This window comes from Ranitomeya imitator, chromosome 5 (genome assembly GCF_032444005.1).
Source record: "Ranitomeya imitator isolate aRanImi1 chromosome 5, aRanImi1.pri, whole genome shotgun sequence".
NCBI lineage: Eukaryota > Metazoa > Chordata > Amphibia > Anura > Dendrobatidae > Ranitomeya > Ranitomeya imitator.
The window spans coordinates 38,503,072-38,522,123 of NC_091286.1; positions in this window are offsets into that span (position 1 = coordinate 38,503,072).

Sequence of the window (19,052 nt, forward strand, 5' to 3'; positions counted from 1 at the left end):
TGAAGAGACACTTTTCTTTATCTCTATACGGGCAAGAAAATCAGATCCCACTCTTATCTAACTCCGATCAGAGTCTGATTAACATAATCAGACCATTTTTCTTGGATTGAGAGAAAACCGTAATACGACCCTAGCCAAGAAGAAGCTAGAAGACAGGTATGGCATACTGGCAGCAGTGCAAAAGAACAACGAGGACCTGGAAGGTCATTATGGTTTTTATTTTCTTGCTAGGACCATTGTGGGACTATTTTTTAAAGTAAAAGTTGTGGACAACTCTTAAGGAACATCTTAATGGTTTATTCCGATCCCATAAAGTGATGGCCTATTCCAGCAGTAGGTTTATGAGATTTGGGTTCACACACATTAGGTTGGGTTCACACACATTTATTTTGATGTTTTGTAGATGTTTTTGATGCAGCTTTTCGAGTCAAATCCAGAAATGTAAAATATTAAGAGGGGATGAATACTTCTCTTTTCTGCCAGAGCCACTCCAGGCTTTGGTTCAAAAAACCAAAATTGCTGTGTGTAAACTTGCCACCCTTGAAGGGATTTTCCAACAAATACCTTTATTTATATACAAGCACCATCATCTCACATGCCTCCTCCCATCATTGGTGAGGGCGGAAATTTGTATGGAGGAATGGATGATCATGCCAATTTTTTTATCCACCAAAGTGAGTTAAACTATGTTGCAGTTTCCTGGAGAGTTGCTGTCACTGTTAAAAAAAACCTGTGCCAGGGGCCACATAGCTACATCCACCCTAGGCCTGCTTGCTTTATTCTCAGGATCGTTGGGTCCTGGTGGTTAGAACCCCACTGATCAGACAGTAATGACATAACCCCGCAAAATCCCCTGCATAGGTAGAGAATGGATTTTGTCTGTCTGCAGCCACCACTAGAGGCTGAAAAGCTTCTACACAGCATTTTATCATTCAAGTCAATGTATAAACTGTATGCAGGTAGCTTCTCAGCTCCCTCTAGTGGTGGCTAATGACAGACAGAATTTTATCATTTAGCTCTTTGTCTATACAGGCGATTTGGAGCTCTGAATCAGAAAGACTGTTATAAATATATGTGTAAAAGATCAAGAGGTCATTCCCCCCCAAATTTATCTCCTATCCATAGGATACACCTCTTAGTTGCTTGGGGTCCAACCCTTGGATCCTGAAATTGGGGTTGTGAAACTCCGCAGCCCTGTCCTGAATGGAGTGGAGGTGATCATGCTCCGCATTTACTTCAATTTTTACACGGGTCTATAAAAATAAATTTTTGTCAGGTCTCAAGGTTTTTTAATGAATTTAGGGTATTTTGAAAGTACTGAATTGAAAAATCCCATCACTTTTGCTGAATTGGATCTAATTTTTGAGATAATTCATCCATGAAAACAATGCATTCCCCCAATGCGACTTGTGTGTGATAACAAATGCAATAGCTTTTAAAGGTCCTTTGACTCTCTAACAGTGTCTTAGGTAATGAAATATCCCACATAATAATTTTGTATTTCAGTTTTTTAGGCTTACAATGCGAGAAAAGCCACTCTACTGTAATTACCTATTAAAAATCTTAGAAACAAGAGCGAATCAGGCAAATCCGACGTCAGACTCTTAATCAGCACCATAAACATAATATAAAACCGTTCAGACATCGTTGGCACCAAAATCATTCTATACCAGTGTTATTAATGGGGCTGACGGTGACTTGGCTTTCTCCGACACTACCGTAGAGAATTAATGGAGCAGAGGCCGGGCATGAGCACTTCTGTCCCAATCCAGAGAAAGTTGTTGAGAACCCTGTTCTTGCGATTGGGATTGGTGAAGGTCCCAACCTTAGGATCAACAGTTATCCTGTATCCAATGGATAAGGGAATTACTTTATTTTTTTGGTCTAAACCATTAATAAGAACATTTTTTTACCTATTTGAATTCTTCAGATTCCCTCAGCTTCAGGGAAGCAGAATTGAGTACATTTTTAGTACAATACTCCTATATATACACGACCCAGATGTCAAATATTTGTCTATTCTTTGGCTAGGCTTTTTGTACTACAGGTTACAGGTTAATACCGGTTACGCTCCTGTGGCTGCCTTTAAGGTGAGGTGTATAAATGTCCTTTTATTTAAGGCTACTGCTGGACTTTCTCTTCTGTTTGTTCTGGTTTGAGAACATTGACCAAACAAACAGCTTTAGCAAATACAGACGGCAATGTATGCCCAAAGGTATTTGCTTCAATCTCACAATGGATAAATTCTTGTATATTCAGCATTCACTATGGTAAAATACATTTACAGAGATGAGCAGACATTTTTGAAGGCATTATTCCTTCTGTAACTTGTCCATACAAGTCGTCGTGGTCATTTAGTAACTTGGTCTCCGGGAATAGAAATATTATCTGCTTTTTTTTTAAGAAAAAAAAAAATCTAAATTCCAAATTAGCAAAAAAATATAAGAGATAGAGTTGCAATCAAAATTTTTGAAAAATTACGCTTATTAGAAAAATTTTGAAATGTTATATAATTTAAACAGCTCAACAAATTTAATATAACGAGCGGTTTCTCTAAATTCACCACAACATGCCACTTTTACTGACTGCGGCAGTCAGAATTGTTCACCCCTCCATGACAAGGGACTTTGGTACTTAGTTTTTCTTGAAAGCCCAAAATCGTGTTCTCCATCCGAGTGGGTTAAAAAAGGGACTAAACGTGGTACAAAAAAAGTGCCCAATGAGGTGGTCTCTTGAAATCCTCTCCAACAGTAAAAGGGCCCCCAAAATCGTTCCCCGTGTATCGGTATTGCACTCGGACCGAAAATACGGCCAAGTGCGCGAGCTTAAACAGAACCATGTTTAAAAGAAAAAGTGTGCCAAACTGTTTTTTCCTAATAAGTTTCACACATCCTGTCTATGCACGGCTGAAACTGAAATCTGCTATGAGACTATATAGAATTCTGCTAGAATTTACTCAAATTTCAGGCATAAATTACAGTAAATCTGTTGGGTCACGGATGGTCAGAGCTCCTGCTAAGTTCTGGACACTTTTATAAAAGCCTGCCATAAGATCTTAAAAAGACAAACATGATTTTGCTAAATTTTGCATCAAAATGTGTAACTTTAGACAGCAAACCGAAGAAAAAAATACCGTAGATTAATAAATCACCACTAGTTTCCATGTGAGCTGTCAGCCCAGATAGTAGGTTTGTTTCAATCGAAACTACAGTGAGGGAAAAAATTACAGCATCCGACTTAGGCTAAGTTCACACTCGACATTTTTTTCTGAGTTTTTAATGCTAATTTTCCGCCGCCTTTTACTTTACCAGCAAAGCCTATGAGATTTCAGAAATCTCATGCACACATATTTTTTTTTTTGTCATCAGTATTTTGTGCTTTGCATATTTTTTGGACATAGAACATGTCACTCACTTCTTTCAGTGTTTTTCACCCATTGACTTGAATGGGTTGTGAAAAAATGCTGAAAAACCTGATTCTATGGAGTAGGACTTTTTTTCAACACTAAACTTTATAAGCATGCACCAGAGACAAATGTAGCATGCCAAAACTCCCACAAAAACACACAAAAAATGCAAGAAAAAAACAAAGAAAACCAAGGAAAACATATTTTTTTCTGCAGCTTCTTTCCTACCAAGAGATCAGGTTTTGCTGCAAAAAAAAACCGTAGTGTAAACTTACCCTTACAGTAGCTTGTGAAAGTATTCACCCCATTAGCAATTTTGTTACCTTACAACCTATGTTTAAATATTTATAAACCAATTTGTGTGTGATGCATCGGCACTAAATAGTCTAAGTTTGTAAAGTGAAGTGAAAAAAAATATAGGCATAAATTAAATTTATGGGATCAAATAACTGAAAATTGGCATGTGCATATGCATTTACCCCTCTTGCTATGAAACCCCTAAAAATTTATGGTGCAAGCAGTTGCCTTCATAAGTCACATTCTTAGTGAAAGGAAGTCCACGTGTGTGCAATCTAAGTCTGTCAGTATATGCACACCTTTTCTGAAAAGCCACAGAGACTGCAACACCATTAAGCAAGGGGCCCTACTAACTAAACATCAACATGAAGATCAAGGAGATCTCCAAACAAATCAGGGACAAAGTTGTTGAGAAGTACAAGTCAGGGTTGGGTTATAAAAAAATATTCCAATCTCTGATGATCCCCGGAGCACCAACAAATTCATTATCATCAAATGGAAAGAACATGGTACTTTACATACTTGCATCCAACAATTGTATGGCTAGTTTTGAGTTTGCTAAAAGACATGTGGGAGACTCCCCAAAAGTGTGGAGTAAGGGATTGTGGTCAGATAAGACCAAAATTCTACCTTTTGCCCACCAAGGTAAACACTATGTCTGGGGCCAAACCAACTCAGTTCATCACCTCAAGAACACTATCCCCACAGTGAAACATGGTGGTGACAGCATCATGGTGGTGAGATGTTTTTTAGCAGAAGGGACAGGGTAAATGGTCCAAATCAGTTGGAAGATGGGTGCTGTGAAATACAGGGATATTCTTCAGCAGAAACCCTTTCAATCTGTCAGTAATTTGAGACTAGGATGGAGGTTCACCTTCCAACAAAACAATGACCCACAGCATACTGCTAAAGCAGCACTTGAGTGGTTTAAGGGAAAATGTGTAAATGTTTTGTAGGGGCCTAGTCAAAGCTCAGACCTTAATCCAGTTGAGAATCTGTGGTCAGACTTGAAGATCGCTGTTCACCAGAGGAAACCATCTAACTTGAAGGAGCTGTGGCAGTTTTGTCTTGAGGAATGGGCAAAATCCAAGTGGTAAGATGGGGAAAGCTCAGGGAGACTTATTCAAAGGGACTTGCAGCTCTTAATTGCTGCAAAAGGAGGCTCTACTAAATACTAACTTTAGGCGGGTGAACAGTTATGCACACTGAAGTTTTCAGTTATTTTGTCCTTTTTGTTGTTTGCTTTGCAATAAAAATAAAGCCAAATATTTACAGTTGTAAGCACGTTTTTTACATGAACTGATACAAACCCTCAAAAAAGCCAGTGAAATTCCACGTTGTGAGGTAGCAAAACACAAAAAAATGCCAAAGGGGTGAATACTTTTGCAAGCCACTGTATAAATGAAGCTTTGAGCTCCGATCATTCAGGCCTGTTTTGCCATTTTCTTCATTCACTGCTCTACACTTTGGGAGAATGGGTCACCAATTTTATTTCATAAATTTACTAAAAGAGAAAGACAAAAATGGTGTGGTGAATTAGTTAACCAATTCATTCCAATGTATTGCAAAACAACAAATTCTGGGAAAATAATTCCTCACCACAAATGCCAGGCGCCTAAACTTTCAGTTTGTGTAAAAAATTGTAACTAATAAGCCATGTAATAAGTTGTTCTTGTGTATTATACGAGCTATATAAATGAGGGCACATCTAGAAGATTAATAAACTATAAGAGTAAATGGCTGCTTGTAATGGGTTAATCTACCATGCCTGATGAGGACATAGCTGCTTCTAAAGGGTTTGTTTTAGAAGATACACACAGAGCCACAGCAGACATACTGTGTCAAGTTGTACCTTTGTAACTATTTCTTCTAGCCTCCGCCCTTATGCTTCATAAGGCCGGGATCACACATGCGAGAAACACGGCCGAGTCTCACATGTTAATACCCGGCACGGTCACGGCACTCGGGAGCGGAGCGTACAGCTCCTTGTATTGCTATGCGGCCGCACGATTCGCTCCTCAGTTTCGGCGGCAGTGGCGGGTATTAACATGTGAGACTCGGCTGTGTTTCTTGCATGTGTGATCCTGGCCTAATACAGATAATACACAGATATCACTACTTCTAGTAAGTAGAACAAAGCAGTGCAGATCTCCTTTCAGCAGACCCTTGGCTGTCATGGAGACACATCCTTATCTTGCGATCAGATCGATTGAGTGCCAGTGAGGCTGAGAATGACACTCCCCCTGCTGTCGAGCTGTAAATACCTCTGTCACAAATTCGCTCCACCCATGGCTTTTAGAAGTAGATGATGGTTGAATAACACAGCCATCATGTGCTGGGAAAGATGCGGGCTGGGCGTGCGAGCCCGCATCAAAGGCAGGGAGCCCACTTATGATTGACATAGTCTGTAATGTTATGGCTGGCAATCAGGCAACACAGCGTGCAGTAATCAGCGCACATACAGAGATCTGGCAAAAACCCAAAACAATAGGACGAGCTCTGAGACGTGGAATCTCTGTAGACTGCAGTACCTGAACTGTCCTCACACAACTGGAAGCAGCAGTGGATTGCGCCTATCACTACCTATGCAACTCGGCACTGCCTGAGGAGCTGACTAGCCTGAAGATAGAAATACAAGCCTGACTTACCTCAGAGAAATACCCCAAAGGAATAGGCAGCCCCCACATATAATGACTGTTAGCAAGATGAAAAAGACAAACGTAGGAATGAAATAGATTCAGCAAAGTGAGGCCCGATATTCTAGACAGAGCGAGGATAGCAAAGAGAACTATGCAGTCTACCAAAAACCCTAAAACGAAAACCACGCAAAGGGGCAAAAAGACCCACCGTGCCGAACTAACAGCACGGCGGTGCACCCCTTTGCTTCTCAGAGCTTCCAGCAAAAGATAATAACAAGCTGGACAGAAAAAAACAGAAAACAAACTAGAAGCACTTATCTAGCAGAGCAGCAGGCCCAAGGAAAGATGCAGTAGCTCAGATCCAACACTGGAACATTGACAAGGAGCAAGGAAGACAGACTCAGGTGGAGCTAAATAGCAAGGCAGCCAACGAGCTCACCAAAACACCTGAGGGAGGACGCCCAGAGACTGCAATACCACTTGTGACCACAGAATTCACAACAGTACCCCCCCCTTGAGGAGGGGTCACCGAACCCTCACCAGAACCCCCAGGCCGACCATGATGAGCCACATGAAAGGCACGAACAAGATCTGGGGCATGGACATCAGAGGCAAAAACCCAGGAATTATCTTCCTGAGCATAGCCCTTCCATTTGACCAGATACTGGAGTTTCCGTCTAGAGACACGAGAATCCAAAATCTTCTCCACAATATACTCCAATTCCCCCTCCACCAAAACAGGGGCAGGAGGCTCCACAGATGGAACCATAGGTGCCACGTATCTCCTCAACAACGACCTATGGAATACATTATGTATGGAAAAGGAGTCTGGGAGGGTCAGACGAAAAGACACCGGATTGAGAATCTCAGAAATCCTATACGGACCAATAAAACGAGGTTTAAATTTAGGAGAGGAAACCTTCATAGGTATATGACGAGAAGATAACCAAACCAGATCCCCAACACGAAGTCGGGGTCCCACACGGCGTCTGCGATTAGCGAAAAGCTGAGCCTTCTCCTGGGACAAGGTCAAATTGTCCACTACCTGAGTCCAGATCTGCTGCAACCTGTCCACCACATAATCCACACCAGGACAGTCCGAAGACTCAACCTGTCCTGAAGAGAAACGAGGATGGAACCCAGAATTGCAGAAAAATGGAGAGACCAAGGTAGCCGAGCTGGCCCGATTATTAAGGGCGAACTCAGCCAACGGCAAAAATGACACCCAATCATCCTGGTCAGCGGAAACAAAACATCTCAGATATGTTTCCAAGGTCTGATTGGTTCGTTCGGTCTGGCCATTAGTCTGAGGATGGAAGGCCGAGGAAAAAGATAGGTCAATGCCCATCCTACCACAAAAGGCTCTCCAGAACCTTGAGACAAACTGGGAACCTCTGTCAGAAACAATATTCTCAGGAATGCCATGTAAACGAACCACATGCTGGAAGAACAAAGGCACCAAATCAGAGGAGGAAGGCAATTTAACCAAGGGCACCAGATGGACCATCTTAGAAAAGCGATCACAGACCACCCAAATGACAGACATCTTTTGAGAAACGGGAAGGTCAGAAATGAAATCCATCGAAATATGTGTCCAAGGCCTCTTCGGGACCGGCAAGGGCAAAAGCAACCCACTGGCACGTGAACAGCAGGGCTTAGCCCTAGCACAAATTCCACAGGACTGCACAAAAGCACGCACATCCCGCGACAGAGACGGCCACCAAAAGGATCTAGCAACCAACTCCCTGGTACCAAAGATTCCTGGATGACCGGCCAGCACCGAACAATGAAGTTCAGAGATAACTTTACTAGTCCACCTATCAGGGACGAACAGTTTCTCGGCCGGACAACGATCAGGTTTATTAGCCTGAAATTTCTGCAACACTCTCCGCAAATCAGGGGAGATGGCAGACACAATGACTCCTTCCTTGAGGATACTCGCCGGCTCAGATAACCCCGGAGAGTCGGGCACAAAACTCCTAGACAGAGCATCCGCCTTCACATCTTTAGAGCCCGGAAGGTATGAAATCACAAAATCAAAACGAGCAAAAAATAACGACCAACGGGCCTGTCTAGGATTCAAGCGCTTGGCAGACTCAAGATAAGTAAGGTTCTTATGATCAGTCAAAACCACCACGCGATGCTTAGCACCCTCAAGCCAATGACGCCACTCCTCGAATGCCCACTTCATGGCCAGCAACTCTCGGTTGCCCACATCATAATTACGCTCAGCAGCAGAAAATTTCCTGGAAAAGAAAGCACATGGTTTGAACACTGAGCAACCAGAACCTCTCTGTGACAAAACCGCCCCTGCACCAATCTCAGAAGCATCAACCTCGACCTGGAACGGAAGAGAAACATCAGGTTGACACAACACAGGGGCACAGCAAAAACGACGCTTCAACTCCTGAAAAGCTTCCACGGCAGCAGAAGACCAATTAACCAAATCAGCACCCTTCTTGGTCAAATCGGTCAATGGTCTGGCAATGCTAGAAAAATTACAGATGAAGCGACGATAAAAATTAGCAAAGCCCAGGAATTTCTGCAAACTTTTTAGAGATGTCGGCTGAGTCCAATCCTGGATGGCCTGAACCTTAACCGGATCCATCTCGATAGTAGAAGGGGAAAAGATGAACCCCAAAAATGAAACTTTCTGCACACCGAAGAGACACTTTGATCCCTTCACAAACAAGGAATTAGCACGCAGTACCTGGAAAACCATTCTGACTTGCTTTACATGAGACTCCCAATCATCTGAGAAGATCAAAATGTCATCCAAGTAAACAATCAAGAATTTATCCAGATACTCACGAAAAATGTCATGCATAAAAGACTGAAAAACAGATGGAGCATTGGCAAGTCCGAACGGCATCACCAGATACTCAAAATGACCCTCGGGCGTATTAAATGCCGTTTTCCATTCATCTCCCTGCCTGATTCTCACCAGATTATACGCACCACGAAGATCAATCTTAGTAAACCAACTAGCCCCCTTAATCCGAGCAAACAAGTCAGAAATCAATGGCAAGGGATACTGAAACTTAACAGTGATCTTATTAAGAAGGCGGTAATCAATACACGGTCTTAGCGAACCATCCTTCTTGGCTACAAAAAAGAACCCTGCTCCCAATGGTGACGACGATGGGCGAATATGTCCCTTCTCCAGGGACTCCTTCACATAACTGCGCATAGCGGTGTGTTCAGGTACGGACAAATTAAATAAACGACCCTTAGGGAATTTACTACCAGGAATCAAATCGATAGCACAATCACAATTCCTATGCGGAGGAAGGGCATCAGACTTGGACTCTTCAAATACATCCTGAAAGTCCGACAAGAACTCTGGGATGTCAGAAGGAATGGATGACGAAATAGACAAAAATGGAACATCACCATGTACTCCCTGACAACCCCAGCTGGTTACCGACATAGAGTTCCAATCCAATACTGGATTATGGGTTTGTAGCCATGGCAACCCCAACACGACCACATCATGCAAATTATGCAGTACCAAAAAGCGAATAACTTCCTGATGTGCAGGAGCCATGCACATGGTCAGCTGGGCCCAGTACTGAGGCTTATTCTTGGCCAGAGGTGTAGCATCAATTCCTCTCAACGGAATAGGACACCGCAAAGGCTCCAAGAAAAATCCACAACGTTTAGCATAATCCAAATCCATCAGATTCAGGGCAGCGCCTGAATCCACAAACGCCATGACAGAATATGATGACAAAGAGCACATTAAGGTAATGGACAAAAGGAATTTGGACTGTACAGTACCAATAACGGCAGAGCTATCGAACCGCCTAGTGCGTTTAGGACAATTAGAAATAGCATGAGTAGAATCACCACAATAGAAACACAGTCTGTTCAGACGTCTGTGTTCGTGCCGTTCTACTTTAGTCATAGTCCTGTTGCACTGCATAGGCTCAGGCTTACTCTCAGACAGTACCGCCAGATGGTGCACAGATTTACGCTCGCGCAAGCGACGACCGATCTGAATGGCCAAGGACATAGACTCATTCAAACCAGCAGGCATAGGAAATCCCACCATTACATCCTTAAGAGCTTCAGAGAGACCCTTTCTGAACAAAGCCGCTAGTGCAGATTCATTCCACAGAGTGAGTACTGACCATTTTCTAAATTTCTGACAATATAGTTCTACATCATCCTGACCCTGGCATAAAGCCAGCAGATTTTTCTCAGCTTGATCCACTGAATTAGGCTCATCGTAAAGCAATCCCAGCGCCTGGAAAAATGCATCAATATTACTCAATGCAGAATCTCCTGGTGCAAGAGAAAACGCCCAGTCCTGTGGGTCGCCGCGCAAAAAAGAAATAATAATCAAAACCTGTTGAATAGGATTACCAGAAGAATGAGGTTTCAAGGCCAAAAATAGCTTACAATTATTTCTGAAGCTCAGGAACTTAGTTCTGTCACCAAAAAACAAATCAGGAATCGGAATTCTTGGTTCTAGCATCGATTTCTGATCAATAGTATCTTGAATCTTTTGTACATTTACAACGAGATTATCCATTGAGGAGCACAGAGCCTGAATATCCATGTCCACAGCTGTGTCCTGAAGCACTCTAATGTCTAGGGGAAAAAAAAGACTGAAGACAGAGCTAAGAAAAAAAAATGATGTCAGGATTTCTTTTTTCCCTCTATTGGAAATCATTGAATTGGCTCCTTGTACTGTTATGGCTGGCAATCAGGCAACACAGCGTGCAGTAATCAGCGCACATACAGAGATCTGGCAAAAACCCAAAACAATAGGACGAGCTCTGAGACGTGGAATCTCTGTAGACTGCAGTACCTGAACTGTCCTCACACAACTGGAAGCAGCAGTGGATTGCGCCTATCACTACCTATGCAACTCGGCACTGCCTGAGGAGCTGACTAGCCTGAAGATAGAAATACAAGCCTGACTTACCTCAGAGAAATACCCCAAAGGAATAGGCAGCCCCCACATATAATGACTGTTAGCAAGATGAAAAAGACAAACGTAGGAATGAAATAGATTCAGCAAAGTGAGGCCCGATATTCTAGACAGAGCGAGGATAGCAAAGAGAACTATGCAGTCTACCAAAAACCCTAAAACGAAAACCACGCAAAGGGGCAAAAAGACCCACCGTGCCGAACTAACAGCACGGCGGTGCACCCCTTTGCTTCTCAGAGCTTCCAGCAAAAGATAATAACAAGCTGGACAGAAAAAAACAGAAAACAAACTAGAAGCACTTATCTAGCAGAGCAGCAGGCCCAAGGAAAGATGCAGTAGCTCAGATCCAACACTGGAACATTGACAAGGAGCAAGGAAGACAGACTCAGGTGGAGCTAAATAGCAAGGCAGCCAACGAGCTCACCAAAACACCTGAGGGAGGACGCCCAGAGACTGCAATACCACTTGTGACCACAGAATTCACAACACTGTAATAAGTCGTTAAGGGGTAAAATATATAGAGTTTAGGATGAAAATAAAATTTAATTTCAGACCAATACCACGACTCTGGTACAATCAGATAACCTTTACTTACCATAGAAATCCAAGAATGGAATACAAGGCAAAACAGAACAACTGATCACTTTGATGATGTAAGCGTTGGAACATTCATCCAAGTATTTCTGCCCTTCTGACTTTTGCCTTTGTAAATGTGCTGTTTTTTCCTATTTTAGTGTTCTCAAAATATGTTATAAAACCTCCCTGCTTTACAAACAGTGTGTCACAATATCCCACAATACACGCGTGACCCATGCATTCCAGACAGCGGCATAAAGAATGGATCCATAGTGTGCATGCGCAGACACTGCTCCATGCCGCTGACCATTTCAGAGCCTTATTTAGTGGTGGGGGGGCCCAACGGTCGAATCCACACCTATGTCCATGGTACTTCCTATTCTTTAGATAGATGATAAATGTTAAATGTTGGAACCAGTCAGCAAGTTTTTCGACCCTTTCTGAAATGTTGACTGTTGGATTATAAGTTCGTTTGTCTATTTCCTAGAAATTCATCAGCTAATATTTATGCAAATGAGCTTGCAAGTGCATGGGGCTCGGCCTGTATTTATCGCTCTCCGGCTTCTCTCCCTCTTTCTCCTCCCATCGTTATCCTCCTGTTAACCCCTTCCCGACCTGTGACACAGCGTATGCGTCATGAAAGTCGGTGCCAATCCGACCTGTGACGCATATGCTGTGTCACAGAAAGATCGCGTCCCTGCAGGCCGGGTGAAAGGGTTAACTCCCATTTCACCCGATCTGCAGGGACAGGGGGAGTGGTAGTTTAGCCCAGGGGGGGTGGCTTCACCCCCTCGTGGCTACGATCGCTCTGATTGGCTGTTGAAAGTGAAACTGCCAATCAGAGCGATTTGTAATATTTCACCTAAAAAAATGGTGAAATATTACAATCCAGCCATGGCCGATGCTGCAATATCATCGGCCATGGCTGGAAATACTAATGTGCCCCCACCCCACCCCACCGATCGCCCCCCCAGCCCCCCGATCTGTGGCCCGCTCCCCTCCGTCCTGTGCTCCGCTCCCCCGTCCTCCTGCCCGCTCCCCCCGTGCTCCAATCACACCCCCCCGTGCTCCAATCAAACCCCCCCGCACTCCGATCCCCCCCCGTGCTCCGAACCACCCCCCCTGCACACCGATCCACCCCCCCTGCACACCGATCCACCCGCCCGCACACCGATCACTCTCCCCCATGCTCCGATCCCTCCCCCCCCGTGCTCCGACGCCCCCCCGTGCCCTGATCTCCCCCCCCTGTGCCCTGATCTCCCCCCCTTATACTTACCGATCCTGGCGGGGTCCCGTCCGTCTTCTTCCCCGAGCGCCGCCATGTTCCAAAATGGCGGGCGCATGCGCAGTGCGCCCGCCGAATCTGCCGGCCGGCAGATTCGTTCCAATGTGAATTTTGATCACTGTGATATAATCTATCACAGTGGTCAAAATAAAAAAACAGTAAATGACCCCCCCCATTTGTCCCCCATAGATAGGGACAATAATAAAATAAAGAATTTTTTTTTTTTTTCACTAAGGTTGGAGTTAGAACTAGGGTTAGGGTTAGGGTTAGGGTTAGGGGTAGGGTTAGGGGTAGGGTTAGGGGTAGGGGTAGGGTTAGGGGTAGGGTTAGGGGTAGGGTTAGGGGTAGGGGTAGGGTTAGGGGTAGGGTTAGGGGTAGGGTTAGGGGTAGGGTTAGGGTTTCGGTATGTGCACACGTATTCTGGTCCTCTGCGGATTTTTCCGCAGCGGATTTGATAAATCCGCAGTGCTAAACCGCTGCGGATTTATGGCAGATTTACCGCGGTTTTTCTGCGCATTTCACTGCGGTTTTACAACTGCGATTTTCTATTGGAGCAGTTGTAAAACCGCTGTGGAATCCGCAGAAAGAAGTGACATGCTGCGGAATGTAAACCGCTGCGTTTCCGTGCAGTTTTTCCGCAGCATGTGTACAGCGATTTTTGTTTCCCATAGGTTTACATTGAAATGTAAACTCATGGGAAACTGCTGCAGATCCGCAGCGTTTTCCGAAGCGTGTGCACATACCTTTAGAATTAGGCTATGTGCACACGGTGCGGATTTGGCTGCGGATCCGCAGCGGATTGGCCGCTGCGGATCCGCAGCAGTGTTCCATCAGGTTTACAGTACCATGTAAACCTATGGAAAACCAAATCCGCTGTGCCCATGGTGCGGAAAATACCGCACGGAAACGCTGCGTTGTATTTTCCGCAGCATGTCAATTCTTTGTGCGGATTCCGCAGCGTTTTACACCTATTCCTCAATAGGAATCCGCAGGTGAAATCCGCAGTAAATCCGCAGGTAAAACGCAGTGCCTTTTACCCGTGGATTTTTCAAAAATGGTGCGGAAAAATCTCACACGAATCCGCAACATGGGTACATAGCCTTAGGGTTAGGGTTGGGTTGGAATTAGGGTTGTGGTTAGGGTTAGGGGTGTGTTGGGGTTAGGGTTGTGGTTAGGGGTGTGTTGCGGTTAGGGTTGTGGTTAGGGTTACGGCTACAGTTGGGATAAGGGTTAGGGGTGTGTTGGCGTTAGAATTGAGGGGTTTCCACTGTTTAGGCACATCAGGGGGTCTCCAAACGCAACATGGCGCCACCATTGATTCCAGCCAATCTTTTATTCAAAAAGTCAAATGGTGCTCCTTCCCTTCCGAGCCCCGACGTGTGCCCAAACAGTGGTTTACCCCCACATATGGGGTATCAGTGTACTCAGGACAAACTGGGCAACAATTACTGGGGTCCAATTTCTCCTGTTACCCTTGAGAAAATAAAAAATTGCTTGCTAAAACATCATTTTTGAGGAAAGAAAAATGATTTTTTATTTTCACGGCTCTGCGTTGTAAACGTCTGTGAAGCACTTGGGGGTTCAAAGTGCTCACCACATATCTAGATAAGTTCCTTGGGGGGTCTAGTTTCCAAAATGGGGTCACTTGTGGGGGGTTTCTACTGTTTAGGCACACCAGGGGCTCTGCAAACGCAACGTGACGCCCGCAGACCATTCCATCAAAGTCTGCATTTCAAAACGTCACTACTTGACTTCCGAGCCCCGACATGTGCCCAAACAGTGGTTTACCCCCACATATGGGGTATCAGCGTACTCAGGACAAACTGGGCAACAATTACTGGGGTCCAATTTCTCCTGTTACCCTTGAGAAAATAAAAAATTGCTTGCTAAAACATCATTTTTGAGGAAAGAAAAATGATTTTTTATTTTCACGGCTCTGCGTTGTAAACGTCTGTGAAGCACTTGGGGGTTCAAAGTGCTCACCACATATCTAGATAAGTTCCTTGGGGGGTCTAGTTTCCAAAATGGGGTCACTTGTGGGGGTTTCTACTGTTTAGGCACACCAGGGGCTCTGCAAACGCAACGTGACGCCCGCAGACCATTCCATCAAAGTCTGCATTTCAAAAGTCACTACTTCCCTTCTGAGCCCCGACGTGTGCCCAAACAGTGGTTTACCCCCACATATGGGGTATCAGCATACTCAGGAGAAACTGGACAACAACTTTTGGGGTCCAATTTCTCCTGTAACCCTTGGGAAAATAAAAAATTCTGGGCTAAAAAATTATTTTTGAGGAAAGAAAACGTATTTATTATTTTCACTGCTCTGTGTTATAAACTTCTGTGAAGCACTTGGGGGTTCAAAGTGCTCACCTCACATCTAGATAAGTTCCTTTCGGGGTCTAGTTTCTAAAATGGGGTCACTTGTGGGGGGTTTCTACTGTTTAGCCACATCAGGGGCTCTGCAAACGCAACGTAACGCCCGCAGAGCATTCCATCAAAGTCTGCATTTCAAAATGTCACTACTTGACTTCCGAGCCCCGACATGTGCCCAAACTGTGGTTTACCCCCACATATGGGGTATCAGCGTACTCAGGAGAAACTGTACAACAACTTTTTGGGTCAAATTTCTCCTTTTACCCTTGGGAAAATAATAAATTGCAGGCTAAAAAATCATTTTAGAGAAAATAAAATTTTTATTTTATTTTCATGGCTCTGCGTTATAAACTTCTGTGAAGCACTTGGAAGTTCAAAGTCCTCACCACACATCTAGATTAGTTCCTTTAGGGGTCTAGTTTCCAAAATGGGGTCATATGTGGGGGATCTCCAATGTTTAGGCACACAGGGGCTCTCCAAACGTGACATGGTGTCCGCTAATGATTGGAGCTAATTTTCCATTTAAAAAGCCAATTGGCGTGCCTTCCCTTCCGAGCCCTGCCGTGCGCCCAAACAGTGGTTTACCCCCACATATGGGGTATCAGCGTACTCAGGACAAACTGGACAACAACATTTGCGGTCCAATTTCTCCTATTACCCTTGGCAAAATAGGAAATTCCAGGCTAAAAATCATTTTTGAGGAAAGAAAAATTATTTTTTATTTTCATGGCTCTGCATTATAAACTTCTGTGAAGCACCTGGGGGTTTAAAGTGCTCAATATGCATCTAGATAAGTTCCTTGGGGGGTCTAGTTTCCAAAATGGGGTCACTTGTGGGGGAGCTCCAATGCATAGGCACACAGGGGCTCTCTAAACGCGACATGGTGTCCGCTAACAATTGGAGCTAATTTTCCATTCAAAAAGTCAAATGGCGCGCCTTCCCTTCCGAGCCCTGCCGTGTGCCCAAACAGTGGTTTACCCCCACATATGAGGTATCGGCGTACTCGGGAGAAATTGCCCAACAAATTTTAGGATTCATTTTATCCTATTGCCCATGTGAAAATGAAAAACTGAGGCGAAAAGAATTTTTTTGTGAAAAAAAAGTACTTTTTCATTTTTACAGATCAATTTGTGAAGCACCTGAGGGTTTAAAGTGCTCAATATGCATCTAGATAAGTTCCTTGGGGGGTCTAGTTTCCAAAATGGGGTCATTTGTGGGGGAGCTCCAATGTTTAGGCACACGGGGGCTCTCCAAACACGACATGGTGTCCGCTAACGATGGAGATAATTTTTCATTCAAAAAGTCAAATGGCGCTCCTTCCCTTCCGAACCTTACCATGTGCCCAAACAGTGGTTTACCCCCAGATGTGAGGTATCGGCGTACTCATGAGAAATTGCCCAACAAATTTTAGGATCCATTTTATCCTGTTACCCATGTGAAAATGAAAAAAATTGAGGCTAAAAGAATTTTTTTGTGAAAAAAAAGTACTTTTTCATTTTTACGGATCAATTTGTGAAGCCCCCGGGGGTTCAAAGTTCTCACTATGCATCTAGATAAGTTCCTTGGGGCGTCTAGTTTCCAAAATGGGGTCACGTGTGGGGGAGCTCCAATTTTTAGGCACACGGGGGCTCTCCAAACGTGACATGGTGTCCGCTAAAGAGTGGAGCCAATTTTTCATTCAAAAAGTCAAATGGCGCTCCTTCCCTTCCAAGCCCTGCCGTGCGCCCAAACAGTGGTTTACCACCACATATGAGGTATCAGCGTACTCAGGACAAATTGGACAACAACTTTCGTGGTTCAGTTTCTCCTTGTACCATTGGGAAAATAAAAAAAATGTTGCTAAAAGATAATTTTTGTGACTAAAAAGTTAAATGTTCATTTTTTCCTTCCATGTTGCTTCTGCTGCTGTGAAGCACCTGAAGGGTTAAAAAACTTCTTGAATGTGGTTTTGAGCACCTTGAGGGGTGCATTTTTTAGAATGGTGTCACTTTTGGGTATTTTCAGCCATATAGACCCCTCAAACTGACTTCAAATGTGAGGTGGTCCCTAAAAAAAATGGTTTTGTAAATTTCGTTGTAAAAATGAGAAATCGCTGGTCAAATTTTAACTCTTATAACTTCCTAGCAAAAAAAAATTTTGTTTCCAAAATTGTGCTGGTGTAAAGTAGACATGTGGGAAATGTTATTTATTAACTATTTTGTGTCACATAACTCTCTGGTTTAACAGAATAAAAATTCAAAATGTGAAAATTGCGAAATTTTCAAAATTTTCGCCAAATTTCTGTTTTTATCACAAATAAACGCAGAATTTATTGACCTAAATTTACCACTAACATGAAGCCCAATATGTCACGAAAAAACAATCTCAGAACCGCTAGGATCCGTTGAAGCGTTCCTGAGTTATTACCTCATAAAGGGACACTGGTCAGAATTGCAAAAAACGGCCAGGTCATTAAGGTCAAAATAGGCTGGGTCATGAAGGGGTTAATCACTGACAGTTCACCCGTCTCTGTCACCTGCTCCACTTTCCTAGATCTTGTGCAGGTGACATCATTCACAGGGGCAGAGAATGCACAGATCAATAGATTGTATCTCGACAGCATTATCATGTCGGCACTGTGTGTCAGTGCAGCTTAGGCAATGTACCGCATATTATTTCTGCAGTGGAGTAGCACTATATGGCATTAGTGTTTGCATACCTATATGTCACTGTTATTTGTGCACCTTAACTTATGGAGAAAAGTACAATTTCTTTATCAACCAAGAGGAGTCCACAGATCCAAAAAGAGAACCAAGTTAGCTCTGTTTGTACCAAGTTGCAAAATCAAGTTGATGACTCGCAGTCTAAAGTTTTTCTCCCAAGACTTTTTACTTAATAGGGCCATTTCCAAAATGTCCTAACATGAAAAGAGTTGCAAAGGCCCCAAATAAACTGGGAATAGTTGATCAACGTGATCCCAGATGTTGCATTCCCACTGATTAGGCATTGATGACCTATCCTAAGGCGAGGCCTTCAATGTTAAAGTCACAGACAACCCCTTTAACAATTAGCCAGGCACAGATGGCGGAGAACTAGAAAGAAAAAGGGGAATTTGCTAGTTTCACTCAGTAGTGGACAGTTAAGTGAAGAGAGTGAAGTCAGTTGCGGGCAGAGTGACAAACTAGGCCGCAAAATATATGTGTGTGTGAAGGAAGGAATTCCAGGTAGCAAGTTATCAACTGGATAGGAATCATGGAATTTTGTGTCTGGATATAGCAGGCAAGTCTTGAGAGTTCTAAACAAAAAAAACACAGACTGGAGAGTTCAGCTTCTGGGGTACAGAGCGATATGTCCTAAGGTACGGCCGTGCGTCCTAAGGTACAGCCGTGGGTTAGCGGGGACCCTGAGGCAGCTCAGGACATGTAGAGGACTGAGGCTGTGTGTAGGCTGGATGTGGAAGCTCAGTGAACAGAGAATGGGGTAGCCAGGCTGAGCATGTGCATCATGCAGAAATAAGCCGAGGATTGAAATAAATTTCAAAATGGAAGGCCCTGTTCA